Source organism: Girardinichthys multiradiatus, chromosome 7 (genome assembly GCF_021462225.1).
Source record: "Girardinichthys multiradiatus isolate DD_20200921_A chromosome 7, DD_fGirMul_XY1, whole genome shotgun sequence".
Taxonomy (NCBI): Eukaryota; Metazoa; Chordata; class Actinopteri; order Cyprinodontiformes; family Goodeidae; genus Girardinichthys; species Girardinichthys multiradiatus.
In genome coordinates this window covers 45,563,298-45,572,778 of record NC_061800.1, presented here as the reverse complement: position 1 = coordinate 45,572,778, position 9,481 = coordinate 45,563,298, and the positions used below count along the sequence as shown (strand labels likewise).

Sequence of the window (9,481 nt, the reverse complement as noted above, 5' to 3'; positions counted from 1 at the left end):
GTTCTTTCTGACTGTACCGTCATATTCTGTTCATGAACACCACAGGATTAGATGAAAGAGATGGTGTTAGGGTGGTCTCTTGTGTCCAACCTCCACCAGGATTTTAAATATGTGAAAGTGTAGACTTGGAGTTTCACAGATATCTTTACCAGCAAAGCAGAATGTTCCACATCCAAAGCTTCCACTACCTGCTTACTAACCCAAGGCTCAAAACATAAAATACAAATACTTTGCATTTTTACTAAATAATAAACATTAAACGATTTTATGTTGTATGTTTATTTAGATTGACAATTACAGTATTCAATGTAATTTAGCAATGAGTTAATTTTTTTTAATCCAATGCATAAACACTTATTTTCAGTAAAAAATATTCTTCAGACAGATATGATTACATTTAAAATATGCTAACATTAGTATGTTTGTATGGAACAATATTGTACATTTAGTTGCAAAATCCTGCAAACATCTGTACCCTTTCAATAAGCCTGAACCCATTTTCCATGCTGGCAAACTGGAGCTGAAAGAGACGGAAATGTCATCTGTTCAGCATCTAATTGAAAAGGAGAACATTGCTGTAGGCTTTTGTAAAGGAAATTCAATACAGGGTTCTATGACATTTTGAAGAAAATTTTGTCAGGAATCCAAAGAGAAAGTGAAAAAATAAATCTTGGTTCTGTCAGATCAGACTCAGACGGGTCTGCACCCAAGTGGGAGTCTCCAATCGATCCTAAAACAGTGAGAACAAATCCAGGCCAATGCATAGGAGAGCAATGAGAGACGAGAAAGAAGTGGGGCAGAGAACATGTAGGCTTGCTTGAAGATGTGTGAAATAATCAGTGCCCCTGAGCCAAAAACAGCTGTGAGTGTGCATAAGAAAAGCAGCAAAAAATTATCCTTTTAGTGCAAGTAAAACATTTTAAGTCCCAGGGTTGAACAAGCATACTATACATTTTTATTTTCTAGCATATCCGAACTGAACAGTGTAAAAAAGGCCAGTCCCTCTGTGAAAAATGCTACGACATTCACAGAGGAGATCTTCACTGCGCTCTCCCTCCTCTCTCTTGGAGGCATCAGCAGGTTTGGCCTTGAATTGTTATTTGGTCTAATATCTGAGTCCTATATCTGCTGCAGTGTGCTACTTCTTAGGGCAGTACACGGGTTATTAGATTTTGTGGGAGGAGGCACTTTGCTCTCCCAGGAAAATCAGGATTAAATGGTCTGATTTGTTTCCTCTCCTGTGGATCCACAGACAGGAGTAAAGAGCAAGCCTGGCACAATGCACCTGGTCTCAGTGTAGCTGCTGGTTATGGGCTGGCTAATGTGGTTTCATATCAACATTCTATTCAAACTGCATCGTATTATATAGAAAGGGTTCCACTTGAGCTTCAGAGTGTGTTTCCAATTGGTTGAAATATATCAGTTTATCCAACATTCATGCTGAACAAGTAATAATGTTGCTTTAATGAAACCCAACTAATTTTTTTTTGTCAGGGCACAATTTGAACAGCTCTAATGTTTAACAAAATCTTAGATTTAAATGCACGTTTTTTTTTTTTTTCTCCATTCACCTGTATGGTACAAATATTTAAATAAGTTGTATGATATATTTACTACTATCCTCTAAGGTTTAGACTCCCAAATACACAGAAATATCAAGTATTTTTTCTCTCTCATTAATTTAAATTATATCACAACTGAAAAAGATTTATTAATAATGAATCAGTTGAATCATTGTTTTATTTACAGCCATGTAATCTTAACTAATTCCCATGTTTTCTGGCTTTTTCTGCATTATCTACAGGCATTTCAGTAAAAACTATGACATTCTAATGTCTAACTCTATTAGGTCCCTTTTAGATCAGGCAGTCTAAATCAGAGCTGCATATAGATCTACCATTGACTCATGTTTAAAAAAAGGCTATATGTGGCTTCAATGTTCATAGCATGTCTATTGCTCAGTGAAAGCATACTTATACAGTCTTAAAAATTCTGGAAAAGTAAATCATTTTCTGAAATCTGGTTTCTCTGTGTATCTTCCAGTAAACGGTAGCTGATTCAGGAGCCTTATAGCTGAAGGACTTCATACTTAGAGGATACAAAGCAGGGATGCGGCTCACAGATTGATGAGAACAAATCTGAATAGAAAAGTGGAGTCAATTTATATTCCTAACAGATGAAAACTGTCTGTACATTCATGTAAATTTCCCTCCAAGTCATAATCTCATTATCAAAATTTATCATTAAATAAAACTTGTTTGTAAAAGATGAGAAGTTCTTGTATTTTACCCAGTTTCCTCATTCAGTATTGCTGTCACGGTAATCAGATTAATCTACAACAGTGCTAAAGTAGGCTTATAATGTTTTGCATGAACCACCTTCCAGCATTGCTGTTATGATATTTGTCGTTAAAATAATCAAATCAATGTAATGATATACTGAAAAATGTCTGTCAGGAGTAATGGAATACCAAAACTGTCATCACAAGAAAAAATTATATACAATTATCTGAGCATAGTGAGGTACAGTATTACAACATATTGTATTGAGAAAAATGATCTTTAGCTTGATAAAAGAAAGTATTGCTAAAGTTTTAGAGCTCAAGCAGAAATAATAAAAGCAGAGGAATTACAAAAGGTTTAGTATTGTACAAAACACCTACTGCAAAGCAGCATTTAATACAATAAGAGGGTTTATTCTGCAAACATTAAACAGGAACAGACCAGAACCAATTAGATGCCTGTAATAGTCTGATACAGGCATTTTATCTGCTAAAAATATCCACCTAGTAGTTAGGTAAACACCCTCAGTCTCATATTTCAAAGAAACAGTGAAGCAATAACGTTACATTGATGCTTCCTGTGGTAGAGGTGGGCTAAGCAGATGCCTCCCCAACATGTGCGCAATAAATGTGCAGACTCTGCACTTCCTTACCAGAGAGTAGAGAAGTATTTGAAAGTCTGGAATTTTAGAGTAATCTGACTGTAATGAAAACTTTTAGAATTGGTTCGTTGCACCATGTGGCTACTCGACATCCGCTAATCGAAAGTTGTGAGGGAGAGTACTTCCTATTTAGTTGCTCACCACTGAAAGCAATGGCACTGTAAAACACCCACTGCCTTTAGGACCTCCCACAAGTTTCAGTCAGCGTTGTTCATGGTTTGATTCGAGCCTCATCATCAGCTCCACATTGCAAAAAAGAAAAGGGCTTCAAGTTTCACGTGTGGAATTACATTGACAACTATGAAGGTAAGCATTAAACACATTCAGTCACTGTTTGGCTAACTAGCTTATACAGTCTGTTAACACAGCATAATTTGCCCGTTGAAATACAAACTTACCTGGTATAGAACCGGATTTCGTTGTCTGAGCCTGCAAAGCGCTCCAAACCAAAAGGGATCCGCAGTCGCATCCCTTCCACTTGACTCTGCAGCTGTTCTCTTATGTAGAGCCGCATTTTCAATCTGTAACTCGTTGACCATTACTCCAGTTGTCGGTTAAACACAGTAGTCATGGTCGGGAGCTATGAACACCATCTCCGATTCTGAAAAGTTCACAGGCGACACATTCCTCCCATGGCCTACGGTCCCACACACCGGGTCTTTTCTCAGGCAACGAGTTGTTGTTCCACTCAAATAAAATGGGAATAGCACCTTTTTTAACCATCTCCTTCCCACAGGTGTATCTAAATGTCGGCTACATACATTTGTGTCTCTGTTATGATTTGGGGTTGTTTGGTTTTTGGTTTCGGGTTTTTTCCTTATGTTTTTCACTGCTCAACTTTTGAATCATTCTTCTGTTTATTATTTTCCTGTTTATGCTTTTGTTTCATGTTTTTCTAGTTATAGTTCTATTAGTTTGTTTCCCTGGATTTGCGTTCTGTTCAAGCCATGTTTTGCTCCTGTCACGTTGTGTTCTCTGTTAATCAACTTTATTCGGTTCACCTGCACCTAGTTAATCTGTCTTGCTTCACCTGGTTTATACTCCATAAATACACACCTGTTCTGTCATTTGGCGCGGAAACATTTTTCAAACCATGTCTTGTCTTTCAAATGATGCTCAAGTCTTGTTTTTTGATCATGCCATGCCTGTCTCACTTGCCCGTTTGTTGTTTTGTTCCTGCCTCCTGCTGTGAGTGAGTTTTTTTGTTATTAAACCTTTGCACTTACCATCACGCTGCCTGCTCGTCTGCATTCTGGGGTCCTATATCTCGCAAACCATAACAGAATTTTTCCGTCTATCACGGACCCTGCGGACACGCAGAAGGCAGACACCTTGGATGGCTGAGTTCAGCGTCAGAAGGAGGAGACTATGAGGAATCTGCAAGGTTGTGCCCTCTCCACTTCTGATGGAGGACATGGAGCTCACACCTGCTGGTCCTGGGTCTGGCCGCAATGCGGTGGACCTCTTTACCTTCCTGTCTCGGGAGGCGGAGAAGTCACTGGGCCGCCCTTCGTCGCCGTTCTCCGCATGCTCCCCTGGCTGCGCACTCTGGTCCGGCAGTGAAGCCCTCGCCCTCCTCGCACCTTCCTGTGGTTCAGCTGGCGAGGAAGTGGTTTCCCAGCCAGCCTACGTCAGAGCTGCAGCAAGTAAGCCCGCATCTTCGCCTGCCACAGCACCGTCTGCTAGGCTTGTTGCAGCTCCGCCCATGCCGTCTGCGCTCGCTCCAGCCCGGTGTTCTGAGGCATCCCCTGACGAGCTGGAGCAGCGCTTGAGGTTCTATGCACGCCAAATAAAGAGCCTCAGGACGACTATTATCCTGTATTCCTCTCCTGAGCTGATGGAGAGGATAAGGCAGATAGAGATGGATTATGAAACGGCAGTAAGGTTGTTTTACTGCCGTCCTCCTTCACCCACACCAAGCCACTTGAGTGCTGCTGCAGAGCAGCCCACATAAGGTCTCCAGGGAGCTGCTGCTGCTGCAGAGCAGCCCATGTCAGGTCCACCGCCAGGTCTTCAGCCTGACACACCACAGCATGACTCCAGGCCAGACACACCACAGCCTGATTCCAGGCCAGACACACCACAGCCTGGGATGATGCCTGACTCTAAGTCAGCCCGAACCCCTTCCACGCGGCGCAGAGGACGTAGTAAGAGGGACACCCTGGCTCAAGTCATGGGGGGCCCCGGCGATGCCTCTGCTCACGCTACTGAGGGTCCCGCCAACGCCTAGGCTCCTGTTCCTAGTCTGCAGGGGTTCAGTGAGGAACTGGTCCTCGTTCTGGCTTCTGAACCCTGCGATGAGGGGTTCGAGGAGGAAGCGCCGCTGAACCCTGTTCCTGAGGGGTTTAAGGAACAGTTTGTCCTCATTCTGGCCTCTGAACCCAGAGATGAGGGTTTCAAGGAGGAAGCGCCGTCGAACCCTGTTCATGAGGTGTTCAAGGAACAGTTTGTCCTCGTTCTGGCCTTTGAAGCCAGAGACGAGGGTTCGCCAGGCTCTGCTTCTGCCTCTGAGGGTTTGCCAGGCTCTGCTTCTGCCTCTGAGGGTTCGCCAGGCTCTGCTTCTGCCGCTGAGGGTTCGCCAGGCTCCACGCCTCTGGAGTTCCACAGAGTTTCTGGGGGGTCCTCTACTCTGCTCGGTCGGCCTCCTGACCTACCTGCAGGTTCCCGTTGCAGGCCGCCACGGTCTCTACGCTTCTGTCGTCCTCCACGTCTTTGTCGCAGGTCTCCACGACTTCGCCGCCGACCACCCAGGACTCTGTGGTGCAGTTCCAGTCGCCGGCCTGAACTCTGTGCCTGCTGGGGACGACCCCCTGGTCGCCCGCCTGAACTCTGTTCTTGTTTCTGGCCCTCCTGCCGAAGCCCCCTTCGCCCACCCTGTGTGGGTTGTTTTTGGGACTCTTGTGGGCGTCTGGTATCCGCCCTTAAGGGGTTTCTGTTATGATTTGGGGTTGTTTGGTTTTTGGTTTTGGGTTTCGGGTCGCCTTCCCGTTTGTTGTTTTGTTCCTGCCTCCTGCTGTGAGTGAGTTTTTTTGTTATTAAACCTTTGCACTTACCATCACGCTGCCTGCTCGTCTGCATTCTGGGGTCCTATATCTCGCAAACCATGTCTCTACTGGAACTAAAATTATCCCACCGGATTTTGGTTAGCTGACGTGCTACATTATCAGCAGGGAAGCTGTGAAAGCTAACTTTGAAATTAAGGCGATTATGGCGACTGTGGCTGAGTAGGAAGAGGAGTCATCTTGCAATCAGAAAGTTGTAGGTTCAATTCCAGCTTTCTCCTACCTTATGTTGATGTGCCCCTGGGGAAGATACTTAACCTCAAGTTGCCTACCAATCTGCGTATCGGTGTATGAATGTGTGAGAGTTAGTGAGTGCTATTTGGTGAATGTGGCTTTATTGTACAGCGCTTTGAGTGGTCGGTATGTCTGGAAAGGCGCTATATAAGTTACCATTTAATTATAGCATGAGAAACACGAATATCGAGGTACACAACAGTGTAGCAACGATCCACTCACCCGCTGATAGCATAAATTCTTCCTCTGGACAATTGACATACTCATTTCTTTCCACTGCTTGCTATCAAAACAATCCAACCTGAATGGCAGGGACGTTTACCTGGAGGTTTTCTACCTCACAACTTTTGACCGGAAGTTAGTGGTTGCCATATTGTGCACATAGCCAATTGGTCCTGATCAGATGAAGGGTTTCTACAGCGCCCTTCTATGTACCTGTTTCTAGGGAGGGGTACTGAATTCAGTACTTTTATAGGTACCGACGCATCTTTGGGAGTGGAAGAGTGGGGGACTTTCCATGCCGGACATGAACAAGAGCATAATGACGTCAGTAGCCACTGGTACCGTCAACAAAGCAAGCATGGCTGATAGAAAGCACTCGAAAGTATGGCTCCACTTTTCAAAATGCGGTTCATATTACGCTAGCTGCAATATTTATGATGCAATGTGCAAGGCTATCGGCGGGAATACTTCTAATCTGAGGAAGCACCTGCAGCGCTTCCCCTACCGCTATTCAAGGGGGGCTCCCCGCCAATCCCAATGCCCGCCCCTCCAAGAGGTCCGTGACATGTAGTAATAGTATGTTTTAACAGTTAATGTCATTCATTTTAATATATCACATCGTGAAGAATTCCTGTCCCTGTGTAATTGCTACTCTACTTTCTATGGCCAAACTTGACAAAAGCTGGATGAAAACACACTTCTCATTCTGTGTCACCAACACTGACGCTGACACACTGAGTTACGTGCACGCAAGTGAACACAAGCTCAGCGGACAGAAAAACATGCTGCTAAAACCTATAAAGCAGGCAAGGATATCTGCGGTTTTAAAAAGTGCCAAATTTAGTTTTGACAGCAGCACTTCCTCTTCTGCAAGCAGCAGCAGGACTAACTCTCCTACTCATGGTACATATGGCAAAGGTAGAAGTACACAAAATAGCCCCAGCAAATGTCCAGTCACCACCCAATAAATGTTTTTGACTTGGCTGAGGTGAAATAATCCCCCATGGAGTTATAAGACTGAACTTGGTAATTAAATACATACATGATTAATAGATGAAAGAAAGAAAGAAAGAAAGAAAGGTTTTTTTTTATTTTAATAGCACATTTATTTTTCAAAGAATGTTCAGTATAACATCAAAGTTTTCACAATCACATAAACACAAAGTTAAAAATTAACTGTCCATCAACCACAGAACACACAATATTGCTATAACACCGCTGAGAAAAAAACTCATTCAGATTTTTTATCATTGAAAAAAATAAAAACTCAGCTTTAATTCTATATGTAACTATCAAAAGTGAACATTGTGTCAACTTTTTCCTCTGGAACATTGTTCATCTTGTTTTTTCTACTAATATAAATAGAAAATGTATCTTGTCCTATCAAAATATTTAACAATTTCCACTTGATAGCTTATTTTTTTGTATAGCCTGCACCAAAAATAAAAGCCACTTTAGACCAATTAACTACACGTTTTTTAAAAACATCTTTCAACAAAATAAACAAAGGCGCAAGTCGCTCACATTCAAGAAACATATGAAAAATAGTTTCTATTTTTTGACAAAAAGGACATAGTTCCATTGCATCTTTTTTAATATTAGACACAAAACTATTAACACTCACTGCCCCATGGAAAATCCTCCACTGTAGATCACCTACCCTTTTACTCAGGGATGGTTTATAAAACTCCATCCATACAGGCTTCTGATTTTCTACAATGCTTAATCTCTCTCCAAACAGTATCAGTCCTTCCACTCAACTGTCTTTTTTTCAACCCTTGAACAGACATTTTATACAATACTTTTCCAGTTAACATATAAAAATCTAAATCTTTATGAGTGTTCAATAAAGGACCCATCACTTCTGTAAAATCAATATTTAATCCTGTTTCTGGAAATGGATCTCTAGCATCAGGAATTTATTTCCCATTAAAATAATCCATCAACATCTGCTTTTCATCCAATGTTAAATTTGCAACCCAGAGGTCTAAGACAGTCCGTATGATACGAACTGATTTTAACCCAATCAAAGAAGCTGTTGCCTCTGTGTTTTGAAATCTTGGTCCAGCCACCTCCGCTATTTGTCTCAAATAACTTTTTTTTCCAAGCAATCTTCTTGTCAACCCAACTCCAGGTCCATCCAGTGCAGACGTCGTTGGTTCCAGTTTTTTCCAATTAAAAACAGTCCAAGCTCTAAACAGACCTTTATAAAACATTGGCATTTCATAAGGACATATCGGTTTACAATTTAATAAAAACAAAGAAACATCCAAGCCAAAACCTCCCACTCTTCTCAAGACAATACTTGCTAATGGTTTCCAGAAAACTTCCTCCTCCCTTCCCAGCAGATATTTCTGAATAAACTGTAATCTAAAAGTTGCAGTTCTCCTCTCTAGATGAACCAATCCCTGTCCACATTCCTCTTTAGGCAAGAAGAGCACAGCCTGGAGTACCCAATGTTTATTATCCCAAAACAAATAGAATCATACAGGATTGAATCCTTTGGAGTAGGTCAGAAGGGGTCTCCAAACATGTTAAGTTATGCCACAATAAAGAAGCAACTAGATTATTTATAATAAACACTCTTCCTCTGTAAGACATTTGCAGCAACAACCATTTCCACTTTCCTAACCTTCCTTCCACTTTCTCAAACAATTCTTCCCATTTCTTTTTTTCTGTGTCCTCATCCCCCAAGTACACCCCGAGATACTTCAAACCTCCGCTTTTCCATTTTAAACCATCAGGGAGTTTAGGAAGCCCTGTAAGCCAGCCTCCCATGGCTAAAGCCTCACTCTTAGCCCAGTTAACACATGTAGCTGAAATTTTACAAAATAAATTAACAATTATCCCCAACTTAGTCACTTCTTCCTGACTTTTAACAATACCAATAATATCATCAGCATATGCAGATAAAATAAATGACATATCAAACCCCAGTAAGTCAATCCATCAATATGTGATCTAATATTCTTTAACATTGGTTCAATTGAAAGTGCATACAACATTTCAGACAAAGAACA

The 9,481-nt window shown here is 41.8% G+C and overlaps 1 long non-coding RNA gene across 1 annotated transcript in view; it reads left to right on the top strand.

Annotated features, from left to right (window-relative positions):
• The first annotated feature begins 3,160 nt into the window (after nt 1–3,160).
• Nucleotides 3,161–9,481, top strand: part of LOC124871874 — a 31,880-nt gene continuing 25,559 nt past the window's right edge. Inside the window, exon 1 of the long non-coding RNA XR_007039137.1 lies at nt 3,161–3,249. This is a non-coding gene — a long non-coding RNA (uncharacterized LOC124871874). The remainder of the gene's footprint in view (nt 3,250–9,481) is intronic.